Source organism: Archocentrus centrarchus, unplaced genomic scaffold (assembly GCF_007364275.1).
Source record: "Archocentrus centrarchus isolate MPI-CPG fArcCen1 unplaced genomic scaffold, fArcCen1 scaffold_35_ctg1, whole genome shotgun sequence".
Classification (NCBI taxonomy): Eukaryota; Metazoa; Chordata; class Actinopteri; order Cichliformes; family Cichlidae; genus Archocentrus; species Archocentrus centrarchus.
This window is the reverse complement of record NW_022060262.1, coordinates 2,386,150-2,403,512: the sequence shown is the minus strand read 5'-3', so window position 1 is coordinate 2,403,512 and position 17,363 is coordinate 2,386,150. Positions and strand designations below refer to the sequence as shown.

Genomic DNA, 17,363 nt, shown 5'->3' with positions numbered 1-17,363 from the left:
CATTCCCACCAATGTTCCTACCGCAGTAGCAAAGTCCTCAAATCCTTGATAATCACCAGGCCTAACCGCTGGGGAGTTCAGGATAGTCTTGAGTTCTCCCTGCACAAGCTGTCTGGGCTGGCCGTATCTCTGTGTGAGGGCTTGCATGGCGCTGGTATATGGAGTCGGACTATTGACATACCGCTTCACCACTTGCAGTGCAGAAGGGAAGGCGAGATGGTCAAGGAGAATCTGATACTTGTAATCCTCACTTAAATGCCTGTGGGGACCAAGTAAGCTGTCCAAACCTTTTCGGAGCATGAGAAAATCACTTTCTTTCCCGGAGCTGAACACAGCCAGTTTGGGCTTAGGGATGCCGAACGAGGAGGCTATTGCCATCTCCAGCATACTGGGGAGATGGGCGCCCTCTGTCTGGCGATGGTCTGCAAAGAAGTTGCTTGGAGGAGAAGGTGGTCGTGGCGGAGGCAGAGGGTACTGAGCAGGAAAAGAAGGTGGAGCGGGCTGCCAGTACGAGGGGGGTACACTGTACTGTTGGTGTTGCTGGGCAGACACAGGCTGTGATGGCATATCACGAGGCTCCAGAGCCCCAGGCAACCTAGGTAGCTGTGTAGCAGGAGAGCCCGGTGGAGAGGTCACTGCAGAAGGGGGTGATGCCTGTGACGCGGGAGGCGAGTCCACGGGCGGAGGCGAGAGATCCAATGGAGTAGAAGCTACAGCAGTCTGCCGCAGCCCCACTGCAGGGGTCAGTGATGTAGCTGAAACAGGGGCATCAGCCGGCCCCCGTGGTGCATCTAGGGGCAATGCTGCAGGCGAGGTCTGATGATGAGGAGAAGATGGATTCCTTGTGGCCGCTCTCAGACAGGGAGGCTGTGCAGGGTACCCCCGTTCCAAGTGAGGAAGACTGCTATAATGAGGTTGGAGTGTAGCAGGCTGGTACTGAGGATAGTAGGGGGGAGCACTCTGTGCCTGTGAAGACAATTTCACCTGATCCATTTCCACTTCCAGTTCTTTCATCTGCTGCTGCATCATCTGCCAACGGGCTTCCAACTGCTGCCATCTGTCCTCAGGACTCCTAATAGCATACTGACTTGCCACAGGATCATTCAGGATTCGGTGGTGGCTGGATGGAACCACCTAAGTTGGTATTGGTGGAGATGCCGCACCTACTGCTGGATTAGGAAGCGGATGATGTGGGTAGCTGAGTTTGTAGTCCTCCAGATGTCCCGGAATGCGTCGCACCCGGCTGGGACGGAGACTACGTGCTTGCTGTCCATCATCAAATTCTCTGGGTGTAGCCATAGCGCCGCCTGTATACATCCGGCTCGAAGGACCACTTGTAAGGGTTATACTGGTTAGGTGGTGTATACAGTCAGGCCTAAGTCTTCGGTAAGCAAGACTGCAGCAACCCAGGAGTGCAATGGAACAGTCTTTAATAACATCTCACAAGTGAATCACAGGGAAGGCACCGCATTGGTAACAGGTAGGTGACTGGTTAATTAAAGATGTGTGGTTTCTGAAAAAGCATGAACAACAATTCAGGCTTCATGAACGCACACCCAGTCCTCCGAAACTGTCCTTTTACCGTGATGCTCGTTCGGCGCTTTATTAGGTACGCCGATCTGCCGTGCAGGGTGTAAACAGTGAGCACCGTGATCTCGCAGTTGCGATGTTCACTCTCGCGCTAACCTCCGAAGCAGGGAGATTTGGCACACTGACGTTCCTCACAATCACAGAAACATCTCCGTCCTTCATGGATGGATCTCTCAGCTCCACTCGGCCTTTAACCCCTTAACTGGCAAGGGCCCGGTGACGGGCCGTTTGTAGTCCCTTTTATATGGCAGGCTAGACCCTCCCATTTTTATTGACACGTCATTCGGCCAATCATGTAACTGGCTGCACCAAATCACCTGACAAAGCTACGTGACGCCCTCTGAGTATTATTGGCTCTGGGAAACCCATTTCTTAACATGATTGGCCGAATGAGGTGTCAGTCAAAATGGGCGGGTCTAGCCTGCCATATAAATGCACTTCATTCGGCCCGCGGACCAGACGCAGCCGATTAATAGGCTATGAAATGGGTTGTTCAGAGCCAATAATGACCAGAAGGCGTTATGTAGTTTTTGTCAGGTGATTTTTTTGCTGCCAGTTAAGGGGTTAAAGGACTCGTGCTGGTATTTCTCATATGGACGCTTGTTTCTGTAGAAGAACACGTAACCCTCTGAGCTGATCTCAGGTCTGATCCACTCTAACAGGGTGATCTCTGCTTCTCTGGGACTTGAACACTGAAGAGTGGCATCTTGTCCAGGCCTCACTTTGACCTCTGTGTGACCTGAACACAAACAGAAGGGAAACAAAGCAACATTAGTCACATGTAATCCTCTGTATTACAGCTGCTGCTTAGTCTGTATCATCTTTGTATTGTCTGATATAGTTTAATGATCTTCAGTAAATCAGTGGCTCTGTAAAGCTGTCCTTGTTTCTGATTGGTCAGACTCTGCAAACGCTGCCTCTGTCACATTTTTAATTAGATTAACAAAGCCTGGATAACTTTGAGCTGATAACCACCTTCATGTGACCTCTTAGCCTAACTGAGGACACGCTGGACATCCTTCATAGTGCAGAAGCCACTATGAATCAAGTTCAGCACGGCCAGGCTTAGCTAGCTGCCTTCACAAACCCTAAAACATTCGGAGATAACTAGCATCACAGCAGAAGTTATCAACTTCCTCTGTTAACCCAGGCTGTAGAGGGTGGGCAGATTGATCCAAATATCGACACCAAAAGTCTGTGTAGATTCTCAGTCATCCAGGTCAGAGTATCTCTGGAGCTTGAAAAAGGCGACTGGACTTCTTTTTGTTTCTTGAAGACGTTTCACCTCTCATCCGAAAGGCTTCTTCAGTTCTCAACCAAATGGTGGAGAGACCCAGGTATTTAAACCCCTGTGGGCGTAGTCCCCTGGAGGTGGTTATGACCCTCTATTGATCATGTGCGTGAACACATGTGCCCAGGTGTGAAGGGGGCGTGGGTCATATTTAATCAGTGGTTTCAGTTGAAACCAATTTAGGACTCTGCTCCATTGTTTCCTGTGGCCTATTGAGGTCACTGGAACAAAGGTGTGAATGGGGGTTGAGACGTCTGGGAAGGGAGCTCAGGACAGCACTGTAAGCGGGGGAAAGTTGGTGACGTAATCCACCTCCTCTGTTCAATGATGGTTGTTCACAGTGGACATAGATGGCTTCTTTCACTCCTCTTTCAAACCATCTGTTTTCCCTGTCCAAAATGTGGACATTGGCATCCTCAAAAGAGTGCCCTTTTTCCTTCAGATGCAGATGTACTGCTGAATCTTGTCCTGTCGAGGTTACTCTTCTATGTTGTGCCATTCGTTTGTGAAGAGGCTGTTTGGTTTCACCAATGTAGGCTGTTTGGTTTCACCAATGAGATACCACTTCACCAAAAGTGGTATCAGTATTTGATTGATTCTTTAGTTTGTTTGTCTCCTGTAAGTGTGGTGCATTCATCAGAAAGCAGACATGTCTGCAAACTCCTCCTCTTGTGCAGGTACACTTTGCCCCGCCCCCTCCTCCCTGCTCTGCTGTGATTACTGTTCCTGCAGTCAGTGAGAAAGTAGTACATTGTGATGGTACTTACAGCTGTAAATGAAAGCACTGCACACAGAGATGCATGTTGGAAGGAAACTCTACTGTGGTAACACCACCAGAAAGAGAGCTCAGACAGACCCAGACCCTCAGCTCAGAGGTCAGAGGTCAGAGTGACTGTGAGTGTGTTTGAAAGTGATTTACAGCTGTAAGTACCATCACAATGTACTCCTTTCTCACTGACTGCAGGAACAGTAATCACAGCAGAGCGGGGAGGAGGGGGCGGGGAAAAGTGTATCTGCAGAAGAGGAGGAGTTTGCTTTCTGATGAATGCACCACACTTACAGGAGGCAAACAAACTAAAGTATCAACATTTATAACAAGATGAGTGCAGGAAACTTTGTCCTTCTCTGCTGGATTATATATTTCTTATTGGCGCACGCAGGTAAGATTTAACTGTTGTATTAGAACAACTGCAAAGTCGGCAACCATGTGTATTTGTCACCAACATGTGTCACTGAGTATCACTGCGCTCCTCGATTGAATTAAATTTCTTTTACTGTTACTGTAAATACGTCCAACAAGAGCTTAACAAGAGGGACACCTGCACAGGTGAGCTGACAGTGCATCACTGCTCACACAGCAGGAAGCGCTGTGAAGCAAAGTCCCGAAGACACAACGCGTCATTAGCACCGTAACACACACAGTGCCGGCGATCGTCGCTGAGGAACCTGTTACGTGCCCTTAGCTGGCGTGAACACCGCTGCTCCGCGGGCCTGTTTCGGGGCTGGCGCCGCTGCTTCCCGGGCCTGCTTCTGAGCTTTCACCGTTGCGACCTGTGCCAGCTCCTGGGTTGCCTTTGCTGCTCCCCGGGCTTGTTGACTGTTCTGATGATCTCCAGCAGTCCCATCCAAAAAGGTACAGGAATCCAGTTCTTAAACGGCATAGATCTACTAAAATATTCCGGACATTAAACCAGGCTAAGGTTGTCTGGGACCCGTTATCAAAAATAAAGGGATTATTTGGCGGGCACTTGAATATCCGCAGTATGAGGCCAAAACGTGAACAGCTGGAACACCTGCTCTGTAATTCCAACATTGACTTTTTAGGACTTTCAGAGACGTGGCTGTCCCACTCTTCCCCAGAGGCTGTAGTAAATATGCCCGGTTATAATGTATTTAGGAAGGACAGAGAAAGTGGGAAGGGTGGGGGAGTATTAATATATGTTAGAAATACTCTTAAGTGTACAATGATTGAATGGCCAAGTGAAATAGTTTTGGAATGTGTTGGTGTAGAGATATCACTTTCTGAAACAATGTCTTTTATAATAGTATGTATGTATAGAAAGCCCACAGCAAAAAATGATTTCTATGATCAACTTAGGATTCTTCTTGATCATTGTGATAAATTTAAAGAAATTATTTTACTGGGTGATTTTAATATTAATTGGAATGTAAAGAAAGAACGAACAAATCTTAAACGAATTACTGATTATTTTAATTTAACACAAATAATAGAAAACCCAACTAGATTAACAAATCATTCTGAAACTCTCATAGATCTTTTATTTACAAATCATGCTGAGAGGATTCTTAAAACATATAATCTCATTACAGGTCTTTCTGATCATAATATTGTACTTTTCTCCCGCAAATTAAGTAAAAAACGATTCAATACCGCTAATTTTAATAATCATCATAAATTTATTCCAAAACATTCACATTCAAATCTTGAAGATATTATAAACGAAGTAAATTGGCCCGAATTGTTTTTGGAAGATAATATTGAACTCAACTCTCAAATATTTAATTCAAAAATCACAGAACTTATGGAACCTTTTCTTAAAAGGGGAAAAGAAAATATAAGGAAAAAACAACTGCCATGGCTAAATAACTACTGTAAAAAACTTATGAAAGAAAGAGACATTTTGCTTAAAACCTCTTTGAAAACTGGGTTGACTGTTGATAGGCAAAGATTTACTTCCATGAGGAATAAAACTACTAATGCATTACGTAAAGCCAAAGCAAATTTCTTTCTGGATGTAATCAAAGGTGCTAATGGAAACGTCAAAATCATATGGCAAAACATAAATAAACTGATAGGTAAGGAACATAAAATGATCAATGATAGATTGGAAATAAAAGTTAATAACAAGTTGTTGATTAATCCAAAAGAATTAGCAACTGAGTTCAATAACTTTTTCATTAAGTCTATTGATGAAATAAGACATATGTTTAGTCAGTCAGAGATAGTTTGCAATTCTAATGACTCTGGACAGCCTCTTTTTAGATTAGATCAAATTACAGATATGGAAGTCGCTAGTATAATTCAATCAATGAGGGCTTCAAAAACTAAAGATGCATACGGGCTTGACACACACTTTTTAAAAACACACAAAGATGCACTGGTTTGTCCAATAACACATCTGATAAATTTATCCATCAGAATGGCAACAGTCCCAGAAAGTTGGAAGGCTGCCATAGTCTCACCAATTTTTAAATCAGGAGACAAATCAAATATTTCTAACTATCGTCCCATTAGCATCCTCCCTGTTGTTTCTAAGGTTGCAGAAAAATGGATTGCCAAGCTGCTGAACAAACATCTCAGCCACCATTCTCTTCTGCACCCCATGCAGTTCGGGTTTCGCCAGCATCATTCCACAGAGACGGCAAATTGTGTCCTTATAGAAACAGTGAAATCCCTGCTCGATAAAACCACCTGTGTTGGTGCAGTCTTTCTAGATTTAAAGAAGGCATTTGATACAGTGGACCATCAGGTCCTTCTGTCCAAACTGACTTATTTTAACTTTGCCGAAGATGCATTAGCTTGGTTTCAATCTTATTTATCCAACAGGAGACAGTCTGTGTCTGTCAGGGGCACAATGTCGTCATACCTTGACTGTCCAGCAGGGGTTCCCCAGGGCTCTATTTTGGGACCAGTCCTGTTTTCTTTGTATATAAATGATTTGCCAAATGTGTGTCAAAGTGTCCACTTCCAAATGTATGCTGATGATGCTGTTATTTTTACACCTGCAAAAAGTCCTCAGGAAGCATCTTCAATCCTCACATTAGCCTTGGAGAATATACAACACTGGCTCCTTCAGTCCTCCTTACTGCTGAATAAGAAAAAAACAGTTACAATGATGTTTACAAAAAAACCTATAAAACTGGAGCGGTCTAGTGTGTTCCTGGGGGGCGAAGAGCTTGATCTTGTGCAGGATTTCAGGTACCTTGGGGTCACACTGGATCCCACACTGTCTTTTAAAAAACATATAAAACTTACAGCAAGCATAATTAAATTTAATTTAAATAACTTCAAACAAATTAGACCATCAATGACAATTATTTCAGCTAAGGTTTTTCTACATTCAATGATATTATCACATATAGATTATTGCATTACATCTTGGTCACTCACTGGAGATACGTTCTTAAAACCAATAGAAATATTATTTAAAAAGGCTATAAAAATCCTTGATCAAAAGCCCTTATCATATCATCAGTGTAATATTTTGGAAAAATACAATATGCTCAATTTTGAAAATTTTATTAAATTTAAAAATAGCTGCTTGATCTATAAAGTTCTTCATGGACTAGCTCCAGTTCCACTTTCAACATACATTAAATCAAGAACTGACCGAGGTTTTGGCACCAGAGCCTCTTCCAGAGGAGACCTTGAGATCCCCCGTAGAAAAACAACCTTTGGACAAACGGTTCTGTCAGTCAGAGGGGGTCATTTCTGGAATACTGTACCGACTAACATCAGAGAATGCTCCACTTACAGTACTTTTAAAAAGCACCTTAAGCAGTTCATTAAAAGTTCCCAGACATGTTCGCACTTTCACTAATTTTTATTTATTTATTTATTTATTTATTTTTTCTCCTTTTTTCTTTTTCCATTTGTATATTGTTTTAATGTTTGTCAATGTGTTGTCTTTTACTACTATTGTATATTCATGATGTTTTCTGTTGTTTGTCCTTCTGCCTAGGGACTACAGATGCAAATTAGCAAATATGCTATAATCTGGCTCATTTACAATCTGTACTAAGTATTGATTGTTTTATTAATGTGCATTGTCCCAAATAAATAAAAATTAAAAAAAAATTAAAAAAAATTAAAAAAAAGTTTTACACTGAGTGTTTCACCGCTGAGCCGCTGATCAAAGGAATTTTGAGTTACCGTAATTCTGCGACCGTTTGTTTCTGAAAGCCGAGAAATTGCGCGTCACATCCAACATAGGTTTTATTACAGTAAAAGTTCGCAAATGGCGGCAGCTTTGACATTTTTGAATAAAAATATAATTTTATATTTTATTTAATGTGTTGAGGAAAAAGTTGCTGTATTCTGACCATTCAAATCATATTGCTGATTAAAATGATTTTTAATTCTGACTGTGTCTTCAATTTTGGCCCTTCATATGATTGGGTTTGACACTCCTGCCATAATAATTAGACCAATAAAAATTCTTTGCGTAGCATTTTGTACAGGAATTTATACTCTATCACAAGCTACAGCACACATTCCACTGTGCAAAATGTGAATGTTTTAATGTGAACAAAAAGTTATGCCTGAAAGATGTAATGTCTCATTTCTTCCAGAGCAGGACCCTCACATATAACATACACATCTCACGTCTCATGAACGACAACATTTATTTACTTTTTCATTTTAAGTGGGCCAAATCACTTATATTAAAAGCAAACTAATGGAACTGTAATCTGATTCTTTTAATAAGCCGTGTAACTTGCTATGATCCCTGGTTTATAACAGGTGTAATGCTGGTGTGTGGCCACAGCGTGCACATCTGATGTTGCTCACGGTGGTCCTCAGTGTGCTCAGGGAGCCTTTGTGTCCGTCCATACACATGAAAAATTAGAGGGAACATTGCCCGTGACCATTTGCCATGGTGTCTATGTTTGAGTTAGCAGTAGCAGCACGCTGCGCCTGGGCATTACGTCCTTCCGCATTACACACTTACCAGGCGGAAAAAGTAGTTCCCAACAACTCCGTCTCATTTAGGCAATATTTCAATAACTTAGTTACTTTCTAACGTGTTCTTATTAAGACAGATTAAGTCAAATGACTGAAGTATTGAAAGTATTGATACTTGGATTTGAGAATCGATTTTAAAGCATAAAGGTCTGGTATCGGAAGTATCGATATTTCAGTATGAATCCGCACATCACTAAAGCGTCTGCGCGTTCAGGGAAGTTCACTCCAGTGTTGCGGTCGTTTCCAAAAAGCGACGTTTGACAGTCACGAAAGCCGAAATCCTCTACCGTCATCGTGTTTAGTGTTCAATGCAGCTTCGGTAGCTCATCTCTGCACACGCTTCGACTCCAAGGTGATTTTAAAGACAACCGCCGGCGGTTTTCCTACAGAAAAGTCGACGGTACTACTGTGAGACTCGTGAACGCGGAAAGTCTCAGCCGGTGTGGTCGAAATTCTGTTCCCCCGTGAGAATCTGTTCCCCTAGTGTGGGGAGAGCGCAGGCAGAGAGGCAGATCCGACAGTGTTCACGGCGCTTCTGATCAGTTTCTCGGTAAAAGTCTTTTACAGTGTTTATTCCTCTCATCAAGAACAACAACTCCTGTGAATATAAAAACATTTGCTCTTTATCTGCCAAAGTTACACGGGGGGAACCAAATATTTCAGCCATCCAAAATATGGTGTTTCCCCTCCATGACATGGGAACAAATTAATTTACCAGCAAGTCTTTTACATTGTCGTTTTACCGAGAAATCGATCAGAAGCGCCATGAAGACAGTCCGATCCGCCTTTTGGGCTGCAGTTCGTTCTCCCGAAACAGGGGGAACAGAATTTGTCAGAACAACAAACAAACAAACAAAAAAAGAAAACATTTATTAACGTCCTGAAGTTTGCTGGTGTGCTGCCTACAGGCACCACATCCTAATACTGGCACCGCACTCAAGTCAGGTTTTTAACAAGGTTTCCTGATTTACTCATTTCCGGACTCATTGAACGCATCACCATCCCATAATAGTTGTTTTCTCGCAGCCCATCCCATAATAGTTTCCTCCTCACGTCGGAACAGGACTTCGCTTCGGAGCTCACCGTTCGCTCTCCTTTAGTTGGACCAGTACCTTCAAATAGTTGCTAAAATAGTTACTCTTTCACCTCAGTGGAGGACTATCTTGCCGGGACACTCGTGGGTTATGTATCCTCAATGTTTATGCGTCCATGAGACTGTAAGTTTGCCTCTTTGATTGTTTGGCTAGTTACGAAAAAAGCGTCCAGTTCGCTGTTGAAATGCTCTTCTCTATAGTTGTTCGCACTGTTTAATTCTGAGTGTTGTTGCTGTAATATTCCTCATTATTATGATAACTATTGTTGTGAAATCTTTATTAGTCTTAGTTGCGTCTGAGTTAGCTTTTTTGTATTGCGGTTGCCGAAAAGACCGGTGATGCATTTAGAGACCATCGAAATTCTGGAAATTCCCATAATTTCATCTTAGTCAATGGTGCGTTCAGGACGCTTTTAATTTTCTGTATTTGGCGAGAATTCACTGGATCAATGTTCCTTTCTAGTATGCTATTTAGTTAAAGCCATGTCATTCAATAACTCTTTACACCATTCTGGGTTATTTTATTGTAGATACTTGAATATTTATCTGTGCTGTTAGATTACATTGTTATATATCTATTTGATCACTTGTCATTTATTCTCTTTTTTTGTAGAAACCATAAACTTCACTATAAACATAAACATCATTATAAGCATAACCCTCATCCCAAGGGAATAAAGAGTGGCATGAGTGTAACTGACGTCTTCTCTCATCTGTTCTGGCCGGACAACCTGGGGAGATTGAGGATCTAAATCAGTTGCCTTAGACCAGTGGTTCTCAAATAGTGGGGCGCGCCCCCTTTGGGGGGCGCGGTGCGATACCTGGGGGGGCGCGTGTGACCCTGGGGAACAGGCTTTTTTTGGGGGGGGCCGTACTAGTATAAAGTGTAATTGCGCATCCACTACAGTAGGCGGCAGTGGCGCTGTCATTGTTACTTCTGTCACGTTTGCGACAGTGCAACATTTTACGACTTACAAGACAACAGGTTTGCCTTGGTTAGCAGTGTTGAGTCAACAGAAAGCTCCGACTGCGTTCTGCCTATAGCCTCCGTTATTCAACATAACAACCCCCAACATGAAAAAGTTTTTAACAGGGATGAAAAGAAAAGCGGAGAGAGACAAAGATAATGAGACAAAAGAAAGTCACCCGAAAGCTAAGACGAGGAAATACGACGAAGCGTATTTAGCGCTTGGCTTCACTGTCACTACAGTTGGAGAAGAGGAAAGACCGGTGTGTTTGCTGTGTCTAGTTGGTCAAACATGTTTACAGTTTAAACAAGGATTTATTTATTTTTAATTTCAGGCAATGATGCACTTAAAATCTTTTCTGTTGCAGACTTAAAACACGATTTAATAAAGTTATTCTTTGTAAGTTTGACCATATGTCTTTCTTTTTTTCTTTAATGTTAATAAGGATAAAATGTTATGCAGAGATGGATAGTCACAGTGGGGAGTGGGGGGCGCGAATAGTTTTCTTCTTCCTAGGGGGGGCGTAACAGAAAATAATTGAGAAGCACTGCCTTAGACAATCCTTTAGAGGTCACAAGTTTGGATTATTTTCCATCACCTCTTTTACACCTCTGCATCTTCTCCCATAACTGTCCTTTTCCCCGCACATTTTCCACTTTTCATTTGGCCATTTTTGGGGGTCAGGCTGCTTATGTCACTGTAAAAAGTGCTGCCTGCTGATCACAGGTCTTGGCCTGCAGCAACTGTAGCAGTGCATTATGGGATTTGTAGTTTAAGTCGTGGGAGCGCTGTTTACCGTTGGCCATTATATGAAATTACATCGCGGGCCAAATCCGGCCCACGGGTCTTGAGTCTGACTCATGTGGTTTACGGTTTATGTTGGATTCAATTTTTTGCGCTGCATAGATTTTCTTGTGCGCTGAGTATGTGCGGGCAGTGAGTGATTGCGCAGGCGCGCAGCTTAGAGGGAACATTGGTCACAGGTGGAGCTATTTCAGCTCCACAAGTAGCCAAGACTGAAACTGTTTGTGGGAAAACAGTGAGAGGTTTTGGTAACACAGCAAACCTCTTTAAACACCTCAGAATACACCACAATGCTGAATACGAGGCAAACATGATGACGTGGACCGAGGAGGAGAGACAAATGTCAGGTGCTGCTGTTAGAGCAGGACGGACGTTCAGAGTTTTTAGGGACGATTAGCACGGTCGCTGTTTTTGGACAGATGAATTAAGATAGTTTAAGTAATGAAATAAACACATGCTTCAGCACACAGCTGCATGATTTCAGCTTGGAGTAATATTTGTAACACGCCTACGTGAGATAATCTCACAGAGGTAAAAAGCTGAGATTTATTCGAGTAAACTTTCCTAAAGTGTAAGATAACTGAAAGTGCTTTAATAGGTGTTAAATAATACAGAGCAATTGTGATTAAAAACTGCTCTGATGAAATATAAACTATACTAGAAAAGATGAATTAAAAAAATAAATTTTTACCAATAAAATATAGCTCATTTATTATCAGTCTACTTTGTGTTATTTGTTGAATGATCACATGAAAATATAGTATATTGACAAACATGCAATTGTGGCATTTATTTATTAAAATGTTTCAGTGGCGATTTTAATTTGAGTCACCCAGTGACTGGAATGTTTCTATTCTGGTATTGTAGGCTATTTGGAGAGACTGCCTATAATTCAATCTAAATAGGCTATTCAACACTGATTGCTTAGTCTTATCATTTGTTTTGCCCTGTGGTTTTATTTCATTTAAGATTTTTCCACAAAGTGTCAGATCAGTATCACCAATACCAGCTTAAATTTTACTCAGGATCAGAAAGGAAATCTGTGGTATTGAACATCACTATTTTAGAGTGCACAAACTACGCATGCTCCCTAGGCGCCCGGCTCTTTCCAGCAGAATGACGTCGGGTCTTGAGGAGTTCGTGCAGCGAGCTAAGCTGTAGTTTTCTGTTACAGATTGGGTCTCGCTACCTCATCCGTTCTGTTTTCTCCCAAATCGTGTTTCCTGCTCAAATTGGGCAAACAACAAAAAATACAAAAAACTATGACACAACAAAAATATGAGTTTTACTACCTTCACACCTGCCTTAAGCTCACCCCAGCACATTTCCAATATGCCCGCAGGGAGCCTGTACAGGGTCTTCATTAGTATGAGAGTCAGTGGGCCTGGAGTATGAGCAGGGGGCTGTCACATAGATTCATCTGACACTTAGGTTTCTCAGAGGGAGCTGTATGCTTGGCCTTGTAGATGAAGATCGTACAGTGAAACTGAGAGACCTCTCTGCTCTGTGTTTCCTCTTTCAGATCAAAAAACCCTCACAGCTGATCCTGGACAGAACGTCACTCTGCCATGTCGAGCTCCAAACAGCAACAACATAGTTGTAGAGTGGAGCAGAGCTGACCTGGGGACAGAATATGTCCTCCTTTACCGGGATGATCGGACTCTTCCAGACAATCAGCATCCATCTTTCAAGAACCGGGTGGATCTGCAGGACAGACAGATAAAGGATGGAGACGTGTCTGTGATCCTGAAGAACGTGACGTTTAATGACACTGGAACATACGAGTGTCGCGTCTTCATGAGAGGAACAAACCGCTGGAAGAGAGGCCTATTGAAGACAAAACCCATCAGCATCATCTACCTGAGAGTTGTTGATCCTCCTCCAGGTGAGTGAGCAGAGTTCAGTGTGTCTGTGATCAGAGGTGAAGCTGCTTCCTGGTTGTTGATGTTTGTTTCTAAAGATGTTGTTGATGAGACTTTGTAGAAAGCAGCTGGTCTGAGTGATGTGATCAGAGTGCAGTAGATAATGTCTGACAGCAGTTTGAAGAGGAAATGGATTCTGTTCTGTTCTTCACTCATCACCTACCTGACAGCTGACACCTCACACCTGTTTCTACCTGCAGGTCCAGGAGGAGGAACCACAGAGGATGGAGGGAAGAAGGAAGGAGGGAAGGAGGATGGAGGGAAGGAGGATGGAGGGAAGGAGGATGGAGGGAAGGAGGATGGAGCTGTTGGTCTGATTGTTGGTGTGTCAGTTGCTGCTGTGCTTCTTGTTGCTGCTGCTGGTTTTCTGATCTACAGAAAGAAGCGACAGAATCAGGGTTCATATCATCCTCCAGCTGAACTGCAGCCTGTTTGAAACGTCTCAGAGTTTTTCCAGAGAACTTTGAGTCTCCTGCTGCATTCAGGGGGAAAACAGATGAGAATATCCTGAAATGAATGTCCATGAGATCTTTAGTTTAGTGTTCAGCATATATGGAAATGATCATATCCGTCTTTATTTCATCTCTCTTTGATTATTTGAATTTATTATTATTTATCTGAGCTGATCATCCCAGGATTGCTTACCAATGCTCCTGAATGCTCCTGCAAGCTTTCTCATCAGGTCCCTCAAAGGTCCCATGTGACTCTGACCCTGTCTTCCTCACACTGACTCCCCTAAAAGTTCAGGGTTCACTTCAACATGTGGGAGTGCTTTCAGAGCACCTCCACGGTCAGATGCCTCCATATATCAGTGAGCTCCTGCATCCATGTGTAACATCGACTCTGTGAGGTGTGCTGATCTGGACCAAATCCAGGTTAAAGACTAAAGTGAGCTTTTGAGGTTAATCTGAGCTGGAATCAAAGTAAACAAACCACACTGAGAAAATGTTCAAACTTTCAAAGCCACCAAGAATCAAAGTGCAGGAAAACCTGATTATTGGTTTTCTCTGTAACTCTGTAACTGCAGCAAGATTTACTGAGTCATTCTAATTATGGAACAAGCTGCAGAGTTATGAGGCTTTGATACTGAGAGGAACAAAAACAGTTTAGTCAATAAAGTTATTTTATTGAAGTATTTAAGACAAGATGGAGGATCCCTGCTGCCAGAGAAGATCAGTTTAACAGCTCATTTAGGAGTGCTGCCACCTGCTGGACATTTGATGTACAGCATTATTATTGTTACATGATGGCTGGCGGATCTTTATTATATAATTATTAGGTCAAACTCTCTATTTGATACACTCCCTATCTCCCTAATAGGTCGTGTTGAAAGCATTCGTATGAATGTCTTACCAAGACTACTTTATTTATTCCAGATGCTGCCAGTGGAGATCCCCAAACATACCTTTGTTAACTTTGATAAAATGTTGTCTGGATTCATCTGGGAAAAAAAGCGACCTAGAATTAGGCTAAAAACCCTGCAGCTATCTAAATCCAATGGGGGCCTTAAACTCCCAAGCTTAAAATATTACTACTGGGCTGCACAGCTTAAACCCTTATTGGTATGGATACAGAACAATGCAGACACTCGATGGCTTGAAACAGAGGAAAGCATGTGCTCAGAGCCACTGCAAACATCACCCTTCTCAGATGCCCCTGCAAAAGAAATGACAATTTGGACAAAAAACGCTGTTAGAATTTGGAACAAAATACAATCAGCTTTTAAGTTATCAAAACAGATCTCACTTTTAACAAATATATGATTTATGAAAACTTTTATACCACATAAGTTAGATACTGGGTTCAGAAATTGGTCTAATTATGGACTATCTGATATTCATCAATTAATTGAAGAGGGAAATTTGAAAACCTTTGAGCAGATGAAAAATGAATTTGGTCTCCCTAAGACAGACTTCCATAGATATTTACAACTTTGAACCTTTGTGACGACACACAAAAATTGGACTAAATTTCATGGGCCTGCACCTATAGAAAGCTTTCTAATGAATATACAAAGGGGAAAGGGAAAACATAAAGTAATTAGTAAATTATATGATCTAATCCTATCTATGAATATGCACGACTCCATAAACATAAAGCAGAAATGGGAGACTGAAATGAAGGAGACAATGGCAGAGGGCACATGGGAGGAAATATGCACTGGAGCACAATTAGCCACAAGCTCTAATACTTGGAGAGAATTCAAATGGAAAGTAATAATCAGATTTTTCAGAACGCCAGCAATAACTGGTAAAATGGGTCCAGCATAGCCGAGCTCATGCTGGAGAAATTGTGGACTGCCAACCATACTCGTATCTTCTGGCTTTGTCCTAAATTAAGTTTATTCTGGGAGGAGATGTTTGATGCACTCAAAGCAATTTTCAGAAGAGACGTCCCAAAACCCCCCCTAGTGGCAGCATTGGGAGAAATACCTGAGGGAAAGGACAGGAAGGCCGACAGATATCTTCTAAATATATTGCTCACAGCAGCCTTGAAGTGCATAACCATTAGATGGCTAAAACCACGTATAATATATGGATTCAAAAAGTTTGGGACATTTATTCAATGGAGGAAATTACATACTCTCTAAGGCTTCAAAAACAGTTTTTAATATACGCTGGAGCCCAGCCATGCCCTTATTAATACAGTGATATACTTAGAGGCAGCCCTTTTGCCCTTATTAATACAGTGATATACTTAGAGGCAGCCCTTTTGCCCTTACTGTACACTTTCGAAGCAGTAAAAAATACCATTGTGCACAAGAATATGTGGACCATCTAACTCAGAGGGGATTCTATTATTTGCTTCTTTTTTTAATTTGCTTGGTTTTATTTTGTTTATCTCTTTGTCATTTTGTTGTTACTACAGTATTATACACTGTACACACTCTTATCTTATCTTGTCTTCCTTCATCAAGAGAAGAATGTAACTATGGAAAAGTGTCTTTATTTATGGGTGAAAATAAATAAAATCTAAGTTAAAAAAAATCTCCATTTGATGTATTCTAAAACCAGATTAAATAAATCTGTGCTGATTGTGGTTAATCCAAGTATCAATAGATCAACAACATAATTTCCATTGCGGGATCAATAAAGTATCAATCTACTGTGGTATAGCAATAAAGTATTGTATACAGTCAGTGTGTGTTTGTGGATAAACAGAGGAAGTGCATGGGTGAAGGTGGGGGTGCTTTATCGATTTTTATTGAACAATTAAAAAAATTGACAAAACAAAGTCAAATAACCACTCGTTACAATCAACATGTAGAAGAGCATCTCTGAGTGCTCAGCACTCTGAAGCTGATGGTCCACAGCAGCAGAAGACCACAGCAGCAGAAGACCACAGCAGCAGTCACACTGAGCATCATTTAAAGCCCACAGCCTTCCTGAGTGCTGTTACTGACCATCTCCATCACTTTATGACCACAGTGGACCATCTCCTGATGGCTGCTTCCAGCAGGATAACGCACCATGTCACAAAGCTCCCATCATCTCAGACTGCTTTCTTCATCATGACGATGAGTCCTCTGCACTCACATGGCCTCCACAGGAACCAGAACTCCACCCTGTAGAGCACCTCTGGGATGTGGAGGACCAGGAGAGTCTATGATGTGAACATGGACCAAAGTCTGAGGAATGTTTAAGCACCTTGTTGCATCTGAGGCATGAAGAACTAAAGCAGATATGAAGGTGAAAGGAGTCCAAATGAGTACCAGGAAGGTGTACCTAATAAAGTGGCCAGTGATGGTATATCACTGTAATTAAATCAGAAATGTGACCACAGTTTTGGAGCATTCAGTGCCTGAAAACACATGTAGGACATGGTTTTATATATTTATTAAATGTAATGAAGAACTGAGGCTGATCCTGGATCAGAAACTGAGCAGGTTGGGTCCAGTTAGTACTTGGAGGTGAGACCGCCTGTTGGAGCACTTTCCTGCCACTAGATGGCAGCAGCAGAGCACAGTTTAACCTTGAGACAGAGCCGC

The 17,363-nt window shown here is 42.2% G+C and overlaps 1 long non-coding RNA gene across 1 annotated transcript; it reads left to right on the top strand.

The window, feature by feature from the left end:
• Positions 1–9,179: 9,179 nt before the first annotated feature.
• On the top strand, positions 9,180–16,327 carry LOC115776634 (uncharacterized). The gene is made up of 3 exons (XR_004019486.1): positions 9,180–9,805; positions 12,976–13,338; positions 13,576–16,327. It is a non-coding gene; the product is annotated as an uncharacterized LOC115776634 (long non-coding RNA).
• Positions 16,328–17,363: the final 1,036 nt, after the last annotated feature.